The sequence below is a fragment of the Accipiter gentilis genome, chromosome 20 (assembly GCF_929443795.1).
Source record: "Accipiter gentilis chromosome 20, bAccGen1.1, whole genome shotgun sequence".
NCBI classification, from domain to species: Eukaryota; Metazoa; Chordata; class Aves; order Accipitriformes; family Accipitridae; genus Astur; species Astur gentilis.
In genome coordinates, this window is record NC_064899.1 from 16,149,432 (window position 1) to 16,166,617 (window position 17,186).

Here is a 17,186-nt window from a genome sequence, read left to right on the forward strand (position 1 = left end):
AATAATTTCCTTATTGACTTGTACTCTTTGAGCTTCGCTCAGTTCTGAGCGTGTTACAGAAACAATCAAATTGCCTAAAAGTGAAGTGTTCCTTTCCAGCTATACCAGTGAAGATATTTGCATTTTAAGTCCAGAGTTGCAAAACATAGTCCTCTACTTGTACTTGGTGCATGTTAGGACAAAAATAAAATTGAGGAAGAGCTGAAAGAAACCGTTTGCATCACTTGAGGCCCAGTGGGAGCTGAGGGTCAGGATCACTCTGAGAATTAATCAGTTCACTAGAGAATATGATAATACAAGGAAATGATGGTATTGCAATAAGGTTTTCTTTTTTTTTTTTTTTTTATGGGTAGCAGAAACTTTAAAAATAAAAAGAGAGTGCAAGAAAGCCTGGGAGCAGAAGTGGCCTGAAGGGGAAATGACCAAGACCAGCTTAGAAATGCAGAGAATGGTGGTTCAGGAGTGCTGCTTTACTGCATCTTCATGTGAAACTCCTTTCTGTCTTGTGGAGGGGGGAGAGAGAGATCACAGCCCTGTGACATCTGACTTCTTAATGCTGTTTTGAATAAAGTGAAATAGTTCTAGGCCTTCTGCTTTTCTTGTGGCTTGAGGATTTTTAAATAGGGAATGCTGGGCCTGCGGAAAAGCGACTGTAATCGCAAATCTGGAAGCGGCATGTGGCCTTTCTTGTCGCTTTCACCAAGCCAAAACGTCGCAGAAATCTGCCCAGGCGAAATTTTGGTCCTGCTGTGCCCCAGTGCAATAATTATAATGCAGAAACAGCTGATGGGTCACGTCTCCAGCCCTGCGCAGCGTTATGACTTGCTACCTACATTCCATGTTTAGCTTTGAGTGATCAGATGGTGCAAGCAACGTGAGCTAGCAGCGCCTGAGGACATGCAGCCAGGCAACATGTCCTTTCCCTCTGCAGCTTTGGTTTCTTTTCTCCACTTTGTCCCACCCCATCCCCTTAAGGTGATGCATTTTACAATAAATACCGTTCTCTGGAGGGGGTCAGCTGCCTGTGTGGGAGCATGTGTGCTGTTCCCACTGTGCTGTATGTTAAGTGAAAGGCCCAAGGTTTATAAATATTGTTTCTAAAGTACCCAAGGACTCCAGGTGAGCTGCTTGCCCTGCTTATGGGGGACTCTGGAGCTGTGGTTGGTACATGTGGTGGCACATGGTGGCAGACTGTTTCAGCGTTGTTATTGATGTGACTTAATGAAGCATGAATTCTATTGGAGGGGGTAAATTTTGTCTTTGTGCATGGGGAGAGGGTCATTTACAAGTGTTTACAAACAAACAAAAAAGTTGAAACTGATGCTTAATTCAGCTGTGTAAAGACTGAGGGAGGCGGGGAGGGAGGGGGATATTTTGGACTTGTGTTTGTTTTGTGCTTAGCCCTGTGCAAAAGGTACACCCAACCCTTGATCTAGGAAAAACTGGATAGGTAAGCAGAAAATTACTAACTCATTGCCTGGGACTGCTCTTGCTCTCCTCTTCCAGGGATGCCATGGGAGAGGAGCGGTGCAGACATTTTAATCATGGTAGTTTATTTTGTTGTGAACTTATTTTCACTGGGGTCAATTGGAGAACTGAACTTCAGGTAGACTTTTGAATGATAGGAGTGTTCTTTATGGCAGAAGGGTTGCAAGCGAGCTCTGAGCTGAGAGAAGGGAGCAAGGGGGAGCAGGAGGAGGGAGTCTGGAGATGAAGCTGACTGTGGGTTCATTCCACTACATCTTTTCATCTTTCCCTGGTACTGCAGCACCACGGGAGTAGAGTTACCGTCAACATTCTTGCTCAGGTCTCTCATCCCTCACTCAAATAGAGGGTGTAATTTGACGATGTCTCAGCTCCCCTGTGTGAAGGCTGTTGATGAAACTCTATGTGTGTACATTTTTAAGTGAAAACCAGAAAAAAACCCCAAACAAATGCAAATCCCAAACCAGATCAGTTCTGTGATCCCCATGTGGTTGTTCAAACGCTAGGACTGGCACAAGACTGGACGGAGAACGTGTGGCTGGAGCTCCAGGGTGAAGTGAGGACTGGCAGTCTGTCCTTCTGAATGACAGCCATGGCTTACATTAGGTTAAATCAGTCTGTACACTGCAGGCTGAGGCGAAGCAGAATGGATTAAAACCAGGTTTTCACTCCTAGCCTTGAGTTTCCTCGCAACTGCAATTCTGTGTCAGCTTGTGGGGGTACATGTATTTCTGCATCTCAGCTGCCGTGGAACATGAGAGACATCTTTTTGTAGGACAGTTCTTGCAGTCAGTGTTCACTAAGGTTTTCCTTATTCGAACTGCTCGATCCGCAACTTTCACACAAGTAGACTGGATCTGGATTTTTACCTCCTCCTTCTCCATCCGTATCAGCTGTTATGGGCTGCAAACAGGCTAACAGGAAGGCCTGCCGAGCTGCTTAATGGGTGGCCGCCTGGGGCTGCCTTTGGGGTGATACAGATCGTTTCTATTGGCCAAGGTTATCTCCCTGCTGACCTTGTAGCCAGAACTCAGCCTCTCAGTGGCACTGTAATTGTGAAGAGGAAGGCTTCTGAAAGAATTCGTAAAGGCTGGAATATCCTTTCTGTTTTTGTAAAAGCCGTGCTTTATTTTCATGACGGCTCTGAACGAGGAAAGAAAGTGCCTTGATGTTAAGTTTGCAAATTCGGAGAAGGTCGTGTTTGAAGATTGTTTTCTTCTAAAATCCACTGTAGAGACTTCCCAAATTGAGCATGGCAAGAGGCTGCTGTGCCACAGCTTGGCATAAAAGCCCTCTTTTGCTACTGTACTTGTTCGGTTGTTTGCTCAATGAGCATTGATAGCTTGCTGTACGTGATAGACAGCATCTGATTTCTTCGTCGCTGTAGTCTTTCATACCAGAATGTCTTTTCCCTTGGTTGCAGTTGGTTCGGTTTACTGGACTAAATATGATTGCATGCTTTTAGGATGAAGAGAGACTTCTGTTAGCTGTGTAACAGAATGAGGCACAGAGATTAATGGGGGGAACGGGGAGAGAGGGAGGAGTGGCGTGGGTTTTCTTTTTTTTTCTGGAGGCATCAGGCTCCTCCCATAGCGAGGGAGAGCTTTAGTACATCGAACCTAAAGACCTTTAAAGTACATGCTGAAATGGATGCTGGGAAGATACAGTACAGTGCTTGGGCACAACTCCAAGGCTCCCAAGGCAAGTAATATTTAAACAAGCTGAACAGCCCCTTTAGGCAAGCAGCAGGAAATCCAGCACTGAGCTTTGTGTTGTTGCATGGTCAGCAGAAGATAAAAGCTCGGGCTATGCAGCTGGGGTTCCCTCCTATCACTGGATGGCAAACTGTTAAGAAAAGATAAAAGGACAGAAAAGAACAGGGGGTCGTCTTACTAAAAAGCATTCCTTCATATTTTAAGCCGCTGAAGTACTTTGAAATACATTGGGCCTGATGTAAGTCAGAAACAGCCCCATTGGCAGCTCTGGTGTGTGTTGGAACTTTTACATCAGTTGGCAGGCAAAAGGTGAATTCATCCCTCTGCTTCAGCAGAGATAAATGTTTAACATGGCTATGATTGTGATAGGCATAGGTGCCTCACTGCGAGCTTCACAGCGGACAGGAGCTTCCCAGAATTTTTTAGGAGCAGGGCGTGTAATGGTGGGGCTGCTGCTCACTGGGGGTTTCATTCTAAAATGCAAGCAGCATTCAGCCATATATAGCCTTTCCAGGTCCCGCTTTCAGCAGCTGATCCTTGGTTAGGAGGGACTATTTTAACAACGAGGAAGAGAATTTAAATGAATGAGATGGGTAGTTCAAGTCATCTAATCGTTATTTACTGTATTCCTCCCCTCCGTCCCTCCTCCTTTTTTCCTGCATCACAGCACTGGTGTCTTGGGAAAGAAAATGCTTCAGAGCATTTGTTACCAATTTAGCAGCAAGTACGTGCTCAAATTTGGGATTTCTGAGATCTGTGTGTGCCATATGTAGGCAGAATGTAATATTTGCTAGTTCCAGTAGAAGGGAACAAACGCAAATTTGCTGTTCTTCAGATAGTGTTTCTTTAATCTAGTGAGACTTACATTTGTGCAGCCTTTTTGTTTTGGTAAGACGGTTAACCGTCCTCCCTAGGGTGCCTAATTGCTTATCATGAACTAATCAGTCCCCTGGGTATATGAAGGGATGAAACACTGCCAAGATAGAGCCTGTGACTTCCCCCAGAGGTGTGATAACCCTCCCAATTACCCCACCCTTCTGGGAGCTTGCTTACTGCTATTTTAAAGACCTCGTTACTTCAGAAATTATCCATGGTTAGAGATTTTAGGAAGTTTTAAAAGAGTGTATTTGCTGAGGAACCTTTGAACTTGTCAGTTTTCATATTATTTATGTCAAATCAGTATTGAATAATGTTTCAAGTTCAGTATGAAATACGCTGAACAGGTTGCTGCTGCCACTTCTGTTTATAAAGTGCCTACCTACCTCCATAGCCTCTGTGGGATACCAAACCCTAACAGATGAGGAAGGGGCCAGTTTCTGTCTTCAACTGTTAGTAAGCAGGGATGGTGAAATCTTCTAGCTTCAGAAACTCCATTTGAAGTTTAGATGAAGGAACAGGTGGAACAAATCTGGTGGTGACTCTCTTCTAATTTTTGGTAGAATGATAGTTTCACATTACCATGTGTGAAATAAGTGGGTAGATAAGGAAGAGTTTTTCACCTTACTGTGAAAAATAATTTATTTAGCTGGTGGTTTTGCTTGCTCTCTCCTTGTAGTTTCTTGTTTTAACTCAAATGCACACTTGTCTGCTCTATAGGTGAGACAGCTGCCAATGTCTTGAATTCTTCTCTTGCTCTCTTTGTATTGAACGGTTGAGCTCCATAAGGCATATAAAACTTGCTAGAAAACAATAATGTCTGAGCTGGAAGTGGAAAATAGCTCCTGCTATTTAGTATCTGAGTGAAAGTATGAGTTCTGGTGTTGAGGCTTTGTTTGTCCTTTTTTTTGCTCTGAATGAACATCATTTTTATATGAAGTTTGGAGGTTGGGATCTGTCAGTTGGGTAGAAATACAGTTTGTTCCTTTAAAGAGTTGTAATGTAATCAAAGAACAATATCAGATTTTTTTTCTTTTGTGGCTCTTTTAAAGCACTTTAGGTCTTGTTCACCTCTGGTCTTAGAGTAGGTTCTAAGTGACCTCAGCAAGATTAATGTAAATATATATATTGCTATAGTATGTACTGCCTTAAAACTGTAAAGCAAGGTGATTTCGTTTTTAAAATTAAAAGAAAGTGGCTGTGTGGGTGTGTATGTATATATGACTGAGAAAATGTTCACGTGGAAACATCACTCAAAAGAAATATGAATTTCAGTATCATAGGTCTGGTTATGATATTTCATTGTTGCTTCACTATGTGTGCATATATGAAAGTGATTAGTCAAGGTTCCACTGGCAAACTCTTGCTGTCCTACTGCAGAAATTGGGGTGGGTGCGAGTGGGTGCACAGGCCACTTGGTCATCTTCTTGTTGTTGTTTGTTATTCTCCTAGGTGAACACTTGCAACTACTACTTTACCCAGAATTGGGTTGAACCTATGCATAATTCATAATAGTTTGTTTCGGGCTAAAGTTTTGGTATATTATATGTCAATGGCAGTCAGCAGAAGGAAATGAGTTCCCCTTTTCATACGTGAATTGTGGAAAGAATTGTCTGTATCATCTGTTTGATGGCAACGTGCGAAGCACTAGCGGTGGGATTGTTTTTTTGGAAGAGAAGGGTGGTTTTGGACTAGCAGCAGACGTTTTTGGCTGGAGGAATAGCAACTTGAAACTTCACTTACTGAAGAAACCTGTTCACAATTTTGTCTGTTTTCCCTCCCCACCCCCGCCCCCCCAGCGTTCCTGAAATAAACTTCCTGCAATTCTTCGCAGTGTGCAGGTGTCCAGACTCCCCTTTACTCATGGTCGCCTGTGCAGCCCATCAGGCGACTGAAGGCTGTACCTAAAGTTCTGCTGGCAGTGCAGCGTATTGTAATGCTCTTGATATAGTTATGGTGGACACCTTGTACAGCTACAGGCTGTAGCATCCCCTCCTAATCCGAACAACTGAGTATTGCATTCCAGGAGTCTACACGTGTGGAGGACTGCCTGGAACAGAAAAAGGAAAGCTGCAGAGATTGTAAGCTGCTGCTTCATCAGTGTGGCCGTTGTGCCAAGGAACATCAGAACTTTACTGGGTGGATCCGACAGCTCATTGCAGAGCAGAGGATCAGTCTTGCTGGTTATTTGCAGTTATTAACCTTCGTGGATTTTTTTTTTTTTTTTTTTTGTATGCTTTGTTTTTGTGTTTTTCTCTGTGTGCATAAGAGGACTGTGGCCTCGCAACCAGAATGCTCATGTTCAGGAAACTTAAGGCTGTTCCTACTGAAGGGCTTTGAAGATCAGCAGGCATTTCCTCCAGGGTTTACAGCATTGTTGGAGGAGCCAGTTGCTGCAGAAGTCTTCAGCCCTGTCCACCCGACTTTGGTTGTTCCTTACCTCACCAGCACGTGGATTATGCTGTTTGCAGACTGTCTAAGCTCCACGATGACCTCCATGGATTCCTCATGAGCTTTTACAAGGCTGGGCCTGTGTACTTTTTAAAATCCTTTAGAAATGCCTGCTAGGCTTTTAAAGTCCCAGAGCAAAGGCTATACTACAAGGAACTTGGAAGGTCAGCAGCTGGATGTGGTTGTGGATGAAGGGGGATTTGTGCGTGTATGCGTGTGTGTGTATGCAGTTCTTGTTTTGAAAATACATCTTTTTTCAAGTCTGATAGAGATACGTCATTTCTGAGAAGGCTTCTTGTACTCACCTGATAAAGCTGAGCAACTTTTGAATTCCATAAGAAATTGTTGAACTGGATCCCTATGCCCTTTTTTGCATGCATGTTGCAGTCTATGAAAATTAACAGATGCTGTTTCATTTTGTCAGTGTGCAGGAAGCACCTCCCACAGGTTAGTTTCACTGGGTGTACTTCAAAATAGAAAGAAAACTCGTACTGAAGAATACCATTGGCAGTAGCACTGCTGTTTAAAATTTTCCTAGTGGCTTTCCTGTGAGGATCTCAACTTGGAGAGGCTTGCCAGCACCATCTACTGCTGTAATTAATTTACCTAACTAAACCAAGAAAGAAACTCTGTATTTCAAAATCTAGAGCTCCACAACAACCCGGAAGGCTACCTGCCCAGCTGGTATAAGCCAGTGGGTGTGCTCACAAGACTGTGGCAACTTGTTCTTCAGTGATAGGAGAGAGACGTTTTTCTCAAGGCTGGGTTTTCCCTTCACCTGGAGGAAGCAATAAACCTCAGTTTGAGTGATTTGTGGTACTCTGGCGTCTATGGTAAATACATATCTAGAATAACCTCAGGTAATATTAAACAGCTAGCTTGTATCTCTTAACTCTGGTTCAAAATAACAGGAGAATGGCAACCAATGGTCACCTATGCTTAATATCACATGGAGATGATGTAGGTGGTGTATATCTGTTCCTGGTCCTTAGCAGACTGTAGGAGGTGGTTGACTTGAGTCCTGTTTGTGCCTCATACGGTGCAGGGGAGCAGTTGGCTTTGGCTTGTCGGTCTGCAGAGGGTCTGCCTGGTGTGGAGATAGAAGTTAGGAAGGAGCGCTGCAGGTTATCTTGCTCATGAAAAAGCTGTGTAGCTGCTTTGGATACTGCGGTTGGAGGCTGCATTACAAATGCCTCCTAGGGTGCATAGGAGAGTGAGGTTTGTACAGCACACTTCTGAATCCCTTTGCTTCAGCACATCTCTCTTTCCTCCCTGTGGCATGTGGTTTCCCCTCTTAAAATTTCAAGCTAAAACTCTCTAATTAAAAAATCTGTTTTGAGGGTATGTGTGTTTCAGAACATTTTAAGTTGTATTGATTATAGATTTTTGTTGTTGTTGTTGTTGTTTGGAGAGTGTGATAGGGGGAATAGTTCCTGTGCTGACCAGAAACAGAAGACAGGAAGATAATGATGTTAACAAGGTGGGGGAGAAAAGGAGGTGTTTGTTTAGAAAAACCCTAGTCACTAAAGCCTGTGGAGCAGAGGAACCCTGCTGATAACACAGATGAAATAGTCTGCCTCTTTCCTAACTTTAGAGGAGTGGAGCTTTGTAATAAATGGCTGCCATGTGGCAGCTGTCTCCCAGCTTCGTGAGCCTGGCAGTAGTTAATCCTGTCAGCAAGTCATGCTCCCTGGAAAAGAGCAGCGAGAAGAGCTGCAAACTCTTGAATCATTCTTTCTGCAAAATATTTGCATGTTGAATCTCTTTCTGCTTAAAATGAGTTTGGTAATTTGGTGGAGGTTCTCATCTTTAAGTAGCATTAAAGTGCAGCTGTGTTGGCTTTTAAATAAAACGTTAGAAACGTGCTGAGATGTTGTGATTCTTTTCCCTCTTTAAAAAAGAAAAAAGCCATTTTACTTCTGGAAAGTATATGTTCCAAGGTACAAAATCCGTTGTGTAAAGAAGGGACGCTCTGTGTTGCTATCCCTGTGTGTTAAGAAGTTACAAGTCGAGCATCTGAGATCATGATTGTACTTAAAAGCTTGAGGCTTTAAAATTAATCTAGTCACTTCAATTTGCTTTTTCTATTTTGCTGAGCATGTAATGTTTCTGTTCTTTCTCCACAACCTGGAAAACTAGAACTTTGACTTAAAAAGTTTGAGATTTTTGTGCAGTAATGTAACACCATCAGATTTTTACAGGGCTCATGATAAAATCATGATGGTTGACAATGCTACCACCAGGAAATGAGTTTTAATCCCTGTAATTTCTACTCTTTCTCTTCTCATGTTGTGCATGATGTTACTGCATTATCTTGCAAGGTGCAAAGTGCTTTGGCATTCTACCTGGTACGGTGCTCCAAGCAGTGCGTGCACTGGCATCTCCCGCAAAGACAGCACAGTTGGGCTGCAAAGGATGTGTTGGGTTCTCTGCGGTAAGTGCACCAGTGCTTTCGCCCTTGGGCTTGCCTGTGCAAGGAAATTTGCTAGCATGTGGACACAGTTACAGTGGTGAAATGCCATGTGGGACATAGCTATTCCAAAAGGAGAGAGTCTTTTCCTGGTTTAGCTTACCCTATTTGCAGAATGGTTTTTGTAAAATTGCCCGTGCATTCAGGCCCTCTGTGAAGCTCTCTTTAAATCCATCCTGGGGGAAGAGGATCACAGCCAGGGTGCTGCACAAGAAGCAGGGCACTAGCACAGGAGATTTTTTTCTGCATCTTCCTTGACGTGATTCATCCTGCCTCTCTAAACCCGGCTGAACCCGTCGTGCTGCGCACACACAGCTCTGGCTACGTGTGAAGAGCAAGTATGAGGGGGTGACACCTTTGCTCTTTTCTCTCTCCGGAGATTTACTTTAAACGTTCGCCTTGAGTCCCGGGTCCAAAGCTGCACTTGGCTGAGCTGCTGGCCATTAGGGCGAGGGACAGGGATGGGGACAGGCCCTCCCTCCCTCCCTCCCTCCCTCCCTGACAGCTGCAGGCGCCAATTGCCAGCAAGCAGCCCGGCTGCATGGTTTTGTGGCTTTTCTTCCTCTTGTTACTACTGTTCCGTCTTGTTTCCGTGATGCTGTGCGGATGAACAACCAGACGGATTGTCTCCTCTTGGGGTGGGTGCCTGGGCATCTGCAGGGCCAGTTGGTATGGCACAGGAGCCCCTGTTTTTTCAGTGACACCAGGGGCTATTGATGGCAGGCTGGGGCTGTGCTGCTGCTGCACAGATGCTTGCTCTTGGCCCACCTTAAAAGGACAAGATATCCCATGGTTTAGACTGGCCATATATTGTCGGGGATGTCAGCATCTCCGTCACAGCTACCCGGCCGAGCCCGGCGTCCCACTTCACCCGCCCCACGTCCCTGCAGCCGCTCCTCAGTCGGAGCCGAGGGTTGCTGTAATTCGGACTGTTTGGAGGGGAGGTTGCTTTTCTTCTCCGTTACTCAGAAATGTTTTCCATCTGGCTCTCCCAAGCACAGTCCTTCCAGCTTACCCCTCGGGCTCTTGGGCAAGTATCTCATTCCCTCAGCACAGTGCTTCCTTAGCCATGTAGGTGATGGGACATCAACCTATAGCTTCCCCCCTGCTCAGGGTTTTAAGTTAACTGGCTTTGGCAGGGCAAAGCAAAAACGGAAAAAAACCCCAACCCCAAACCCACAGAGCTACGTTTTAGATTGTTTCCTCATTTTGCATCCCTCATCTCCTCTCGCTCGTCTGAGGCGGCAGCGGGGCCGTGCTTCCCCGGGGTGGCCGGGGCTGCCCTCGGGCAGGCGTGCCTCCCCTTCCTGGGCCGTTGGGCCGGGAGACACATGCGATGGGGGTGCCCGACGGCCCTCGCTTCGGCTTCCCCCTGCCCCTCCGGTCTCTTGCCTTCTCCTCGGCTCCTTCGGGGCCGTGTGGGCAGCGGCGGTTTTGGCAGGCAGCTTCGACGCCGCTCGCCTGACCTGTTCCCGCCTTCGTGAGACACCTCCATCCCGCCTGCCGAGGGAAGAGCCTTCAGGGCCCGCTCCCTCCGATCCCTGGCTCTGCCCTGGGCTCCCACCCTCTCCCGCGCCGCCGTCCCACGGCCGTCCCCTGGCCCGGTGGGACGTGAGCCAGCGCCGGCCCGAGGGAGAGACGCAGCAGCCGGAGAGGGGAAGGCCTATCGGTGTGGGGAGAGACCCCGGGCCGTGTCCCAAGGAGCGCCGCCCCGCTGTGGCCGGTGCCAGCCCAGGGGGGACGCGAAGGGACTTTCTCGGGTCGCCACTTCATCTAAGGCAAATAAACTGGAGTCAAAGCCAAGAAACACATCGACTTCCTGGAACTCTGCGAGCCGTCCGCACAGCTGTCCCCGCTCCCCGAACACATGCAAAGCAGAGCTTATAAGGACAGACAGTATTGCTTTTGTGTCCCTCCTCAGCCAGCGGGGAGGGCGCAGGGGAGGGGATGTGCTGGGTAAGGCCCTCAGCCCGTCTTGTCCCCTGTTCCCCCTGCGCCGCCGTGGTTCCCGGTGACTGGGGGGAGCCGGGCCCCCTCGCCGCCGGCCTCCTGACGGCTGTGCGGGCAGGCAAGGATGAGGATGGAGGGGTGTTTGCAGTCGTGGACACGGGAAGGAGTGGAGGGATGTCTGCTTACAGCCACATGTTTTACTCTGCTGTTGCCCTGACTTTATTTTTTTGCGCGTCTAAAAGTGGTGCTCGTGGCCCCAGGTTTGTTAAGATGTCTTCAAATCTCAGTATCCTTTTTGCTTGAACAAGCTCTCAAAGCTGACTGCAATTTGGTGACAAAGGCTTCCTGGAGGGCCAGGTGCTCACCCACAAGCTGATGCGAACAGTGAGGATGAGGAACAGCTCGTAGATACTTCTTTGGCTGGGGGGTAGGCGAGCTGAGGCGTTAGAAAAAATCTCAAAATCAGCAGCTGTTGAGCCTAAACGCGGCCACGGGTTACTGCAGCTCTTGAGGTGCTGTGCATTTTGTGTGGTGCTGCGGTTGCCGAGAATGGCAGTGCTGGTCGGGAGCTCGGTGCAGGTTCAGATCAAACCCTCTGAGGTGCCTACAGAGCGTGCTGGCGGAGACCTGGGCTTTCCTCTTGGGAGCCTGGGGGCTGTTGGGTTTTGCTTTCACTCTCAGTGCTGGAGCAGCATGTGCCTTGGTTCTCCTTTCTAGCCTAGCAAGATCACAGGCTCCTGTGTGAGGGCTGTTCCCACAGCACGCAGCACTTGCGGAAGGAGCAAACGTGGGTACCATGTTCAAGTTAGCAAATTGAGCACAGGGCCAAGAAGATACGTACCACTGCATTTTATATTAAGGCTGCCTGGTGTCTCCATGCATTGCTGTAAACTAGGTGAATTTCATCCAGGAAACCCCTGCTTTGCCTGGGTTTCTCACTGTTACATTAATATAGCTTCCTTGTTTTCAGTGTATTACAGCAATGTAATACCAGAGTATCACGGTGATTCAGAGTTGTCATTTGCTTAAGGCATTAACTAAGTTCAAATTCTGGTATGCTTTATGGAGAGATGCTTTTGGTCGTCTGAGCCACGGTCCTGAGGACCATTCGTGGTCCATAAGTCATCAGAAGGTGATTTGCAAAACCTACATAAAAACTAAATGCACATGTGTATCCCATCATGCACACAAAGGAATAAAGCAGGAGGAGTAAATATGTTTGAATATTTAAAATTTAGCCTAACTGTTAGGTGTTGTAGCAACACTATACAAAATAACCTGGAAATACGGAGTCACCTTGTTCTTGTTTGGTGCTTCTTCCCCTGCCCTGCCCCCAAAAAGAAGGTGGTCCCTAGCTCAGTTTTAAGGCATGGACATGAGTGTGTGCTTGTTTATTCTGTGTCTGGGTGTATCTGTGTATGTACGTTAGGTAAGAAAAGGCATAGGGATGTTGTGGATTTGTAGGGTTGTTTTAGGAAGCAAAGTATTACATGTGCGCTAACACAGGTAAAACAATTGTATCGCTAATAGCTCAGAGAGTCCATAGCAAGAGGAGCAGTCTGTCTTTTGGTGCTCAGAGAGTACCTTTCAAGAGATGTTGCTCCTTTCAGTTGTTGTCTTTTTAGTTTTTTTTCTTGTTTGGTTTTGTTTTTCCCTAGAGGAAAACATTAGTTACAGGTACAAGTTCAAAACCTTTGGGGTAACATTCCTAGTTTTTACCAAATGCTAAGTGAAAGAGCAACCACCATATACTCCCATGCCACTGTCTTTCTTTTTATGCTTGTCTTCCTTTCCCCATAGGCTGCTCTGTACTGGTGCTCCAGCAGTGGTGACAGTGAGGTGACGCTGCCAGTATAATTCTCTACCGCTGGGGTGCCGAGTCAGCACCAACACTTCAGTAGCAAGGGCAGAGTTGGTATTAAAAAGGTCAGTTGGGAAAACTTTTTTCGTTTGGTTTTCCTTTGCCTTGAGGCAGTGCTTTGAATAGCGTTAACCCTTTTTTCTTCCCACGATGCCTTTTCACCCTCTTTCCTGCCTGCCAGCTTTGATGCAAAATCATGTTCAAAATGTAGTGCGGGTGATTGTGTGCATCTCTTGGGGTGGGAGTGACTGTTTGTGCTTGGGAGTGTCGCCATGTGCTCTGGGAGTAAAATCTGCTCCTCTGTGTAGAAGCTTAGTAGGAGACCGTTTGGAGTGCAGCCTAGCAATTCTTAGGTATTATAATCTCAAGGGTAAATGGTAAACTTTTGTTTATTCAAATGTGATATCCGTCTTTGAAGCTCTGTTCTCGTCTAAATTTGTATACTAGAAGGTCTGGCCTTCATTTAAATGATCCTTGGGTTTTTTCTACCACTTAGAAAAAAAGTGGTGGGAAAGCCTTGAATAAGCTAATAGTGTTGCTAAGATGGAAATGATGAAGAAGGCTCAGGATTCCTGTTTGGGCCTCACGGGAAAAAGTGGTTTGAAATGCATGTGTGTGTGGGGGTGCACATTCCTAAAACTGTCATTTGTTTCCCCTGTTTCTCCTCCCCCCGTGTTCTGTACTACGTACTACGGCATGTTTAATGAAACCAATAAAAGTGTTTGGCTGAGAGTGTTAATCTTTCCCTGGCCCAATTAGTGCATGGCTTCTACTTTAACGTTAATGTGGATTTTTTTCAGAAGGCAGAACAATGAGCAGCTTTGTACAACACACCAGGTTTTCCCCCTCCTTGCCTGTATTGTGTGTTTCTTCCTATCTATTCCAAAGGGAGAGCTCATGTGCAAAGACAGTGGAGCAATCTGGAGCAGAGACTTGTACCAGCTCCCAGGGGCCAGGACGTGCTGCTCCGTGCTTCTGTAACCACCTCTCGATGGCAAGTCAAGTGACTGTGACTCTGAAGACTCATCATTTCTTCTCTTTTCTTCTTCCTTCCCATGTGGCCTGTGTTCTCCTTTTTGCTTCATCTGTGATGCTCTTCACCAGAAGGAGAAGCAGCTGTAGCTGTTGAGAGTGGTCTTAAAACAACAAAATTAAATACAAACAAATACACATAAGCAAAGGGGGGAAGTAACTGTGGATGGGCTCAGCTTTAACATACAGTGGAGTCACACTTTATCCCAAAGGAGGAAATAGGTCTAGCAAGTGTCTTCCTGTACAGACTGAATGGGAAGCAACAAGGCTTTTTTTCTTTTTTTTTTAAGCTCTGCTTTCTCAGGGACTCTCCGTTAGCTGGTTATGCGAGGCATCAGGCATGGGCTTCTGTCAGAAGCAGGAGCTAAAGGCCCCTCAGGTTTCTGTGTGGGATCGAAGTTGCCCCAGTTTCATGGTTTCAGCAACATCATCAAGTGGAGGGGACACATTCCCACAGAAGAGCCAGGTCTCTTGGTGTGGCCATGCAAAGAGGGCTGCTGTGTTGTTTTGTTTGGTCCCTAACCCCCAACATGTGTTAGCACTCTCTGTCGCTTGCTCTCTGCTTTTCCTCCTTTTCACAGAGGATGACTGTGACACTGGGGGGTTTCTTCAAAGTAAAAGATGACTCGAATGCTTGTGACCACTTCCCTGTTTCCTAGAGGCTTTGGTCCCGTGTTGAATGCAACCTGAGGCTGCACTGTTTGCCAGCCTATTTCCTGTTTGTCCTCTTTCCTGGAGGTCTTTGTTTTCTTTTGGGGAGAGGGAGGAAGAAGGCTTCATCAGCATGACCTCCAAGCAGGGGCATTAGGTGTGAGCTGAGGAGGCTTGCAGTCCTGAAGGCAGCATGGCACAGGGCATCCATGCTGGCTGCTGCCTGTCTGATTCCCTGAGTTTCATAGGTGCTGTGGAAAAAAACACCAAAACACTTCCCCATCCTCAGTGGTGCATTTATTTAAAAAAAGAAAAAAAAAAAAAAGGGCAGAAAAAAAAAAAAAAGCTGCAAGAGAAATCTCTCAGTATGTTCCTGCCTAAAGGCGCTCTGCCACGGGTTTTCCCACAGGAAGGAGTGATTTGGCCCAGTATTCTTATTGTTTCTATATCCTATTGCAAATAGAAAGTTACGCTTCTGAAATCGGTGTGTGCTTCTCATGCAGTTAGTTGTCTTTGTTTCACTCATGCATTTTTGCTTCATGCAAGAGACTGGAAAATGCATATCTAAATAAAAGCATGCAACAATAATACCTATTTTTGCAGAAATTAAGTTGTGATATTTTGACTGCTTCCAGAATAGGAAATTTTTAATATACGGAAAATGGTTTTAAAAAACAAAGTCTGTGACTATACATCTTTGTGTTAGCAGGAAGATACTTAGATTCAGAAATAAAGTAACTGTTGGTTCATAGAAATTATGAAAGGCTGTAATAGCACAATACAAAGTTTTCCTCCTGAGAGAAGAACAGAGAGCAAGCTGGCAGGTGTTTCTAAACCGGGAGGTAGATTTGTTAATGTGTCCATGTATTCCTGTCTCTTCTCTTTGTGATGAACATTTCCCATTTTCACTGCCAAAAGCAGCACTAGTAATTCTGACTCTAGTTCTCTGCGAAGCTCCTCAGCTATCTTAGAGTTGGCCAATACCGGAGTCTTCACAGTTACACAGTAGATTGACTTTTTCCAGGATGAATCAGTGGTGACATTACTGTCCTAGGTATTGACTGAAAGAGGAGTGAATAGGTCTACTTTGGAAGGGAGAGTTGTTTTGTTTGGTTAAGGTTTTTTTAAGGGCTAAAGCACTTATTTGCATTGTTTTAACAGAAATCTGTCCCAGTAATTTAAACTGGTCCTTATTTTTGGTGGTACTAAGCAGACACAGCAAGCAACTTAGAAGATTTAGGTCGAAAATAACTCTTTTGTGCTTATTCTAGTCAAAATTAAGTCAGGTACCACACAAGTGGTTAAAAAAAGATCAAGAGAGAAAAAACCCAAAACTGTGTTGCTCTTGAATGAGATGGTCCTTTTTTAAAAACAGAATAACAGCAAAATTAAAACAGTTAAGGACAAACAAAATAAAGACAAACAAACAGCTCCCATAATTACTGGAGAAAATACAGAAGGGTGGGTGCTTGGCCTCACCTTGGATCAAGAAATCCCTGTGTTGCAGACACTACTAGTGTTTTCTTAGCAGAAAAGTACAAAAGTGACTAGAGAAGTTTTACCTTGAATTGTTCAGGATAGCACAAACATAGTATTTTTGTCTGTTTCTGAATATGCATATTGAAAACAGTGTTTGTTAAGAAGTTGGTGTTATCCAGAGCCTTAGACAGTGGGCTTAGTCGGGTCCTAGGTTTTGTCTCTAGACTGTGCTGGCTCTCTATGTCAAATTATTTGTGTGCTGCTCCTAAGAGGGTCAGCAGTTAAACGTAACAGTTGAATCTGCTGCTTTGGCTGGCATTGTGTGAAACAAGGAACTGCTTGACCCAGGTTGGGCCCTTTCTCTTTGCCTTTTCTTGCGCGCTCTAAAATATCAGTAGTTGGGATAACGTAGTCATTTATTGTTTGCAGATGCTGTTCAAACAGCATTTGAACATGTGTTATGTGACTGATTTGCATGTCATCCTTGAGAATGTATTTTTTTAAAAGGAAGAAACCCTGTTGAGTTAAGCACAGTCTGAGGCCGATGGTCTCTGCTTTCTGAAAAAAAGGAAAACCTGTATTAAGTTTGCTGGATGCGATTGGTAAATCTGAGATGAGATGAAATGTCCACAGTGTGTTTGTTTCGATAATGAAATAAGTATTTTGCTTGTAAGGTTATAAAGGTGTATTTCTCCATGAAAAATGTATCAATAGTTTTCCATATTACAAATAACCTTTTCCAGAGGCTATCGCCATGGGTGCTGTGGGCAGAGAACTCCTCTCATGCGTCGATCATTCCCCGTCACCTCTAAAAATGATGTTTAACTGCCCTGTCATTCTCCAGCCAGAACAGGCATCCTTCCTGAAACCCCAGCGATAGCATGATAAGTTTGTGGTTTCAGAAAGGGGTGTGGAGAAATTCTGTCGGCACATTCGATGGTTGCTTGTGCCTTCAACTCATCTGGAAACCTTGGGCAGTGAGTGTGAGGAATGTGCCAAATGGTCCCAGAAACCTCAGTAGTCATTTCACCACTGCTAGAAGGAAGAAAAAGGTCACTATGAATTCATGTATTGGAGTAAATGTTAATCCTCCAAGAAGAGAAGGGGGGAGGAGTGTGTGTATGAAATTGAATTACTTAAATTCTCTAGCTGCAGAATATTCTTCCAACTTCTTAACCAAATATGAGGACCTCAGTGATATGCTAACTTGCTCTCT

General features: G+C 45.3%; 1 protein-coding gene across 7 annotated transcripts in view; it reads left to right on the forward strand.

Annotated features, from left to right (window-relative positions):
• Positions 1-17,186, forward strand: part of RREB1 (ras responsive element binding protein 1) — a 124,529-nt gene that overhangs the window by 40,210 nt on the left and 67,133 nt on the right. For 2 of the 7 annotated variants that reach the window (XM_049824185.1, XM_049824187.1), the window contains exon 2: positions 12,748-12,873. The exons of the other annotated variants lie outside the window; for them this stretch is intronic. The gene's annotated coding sequence lies outside the window, so the exon portion shown is untranslated. The remainder of the gene's footprint in view (positions 1-12,747; positions 12,874-17,186) is intronic. 7 annotated transcript variants of the gene reach the window in all.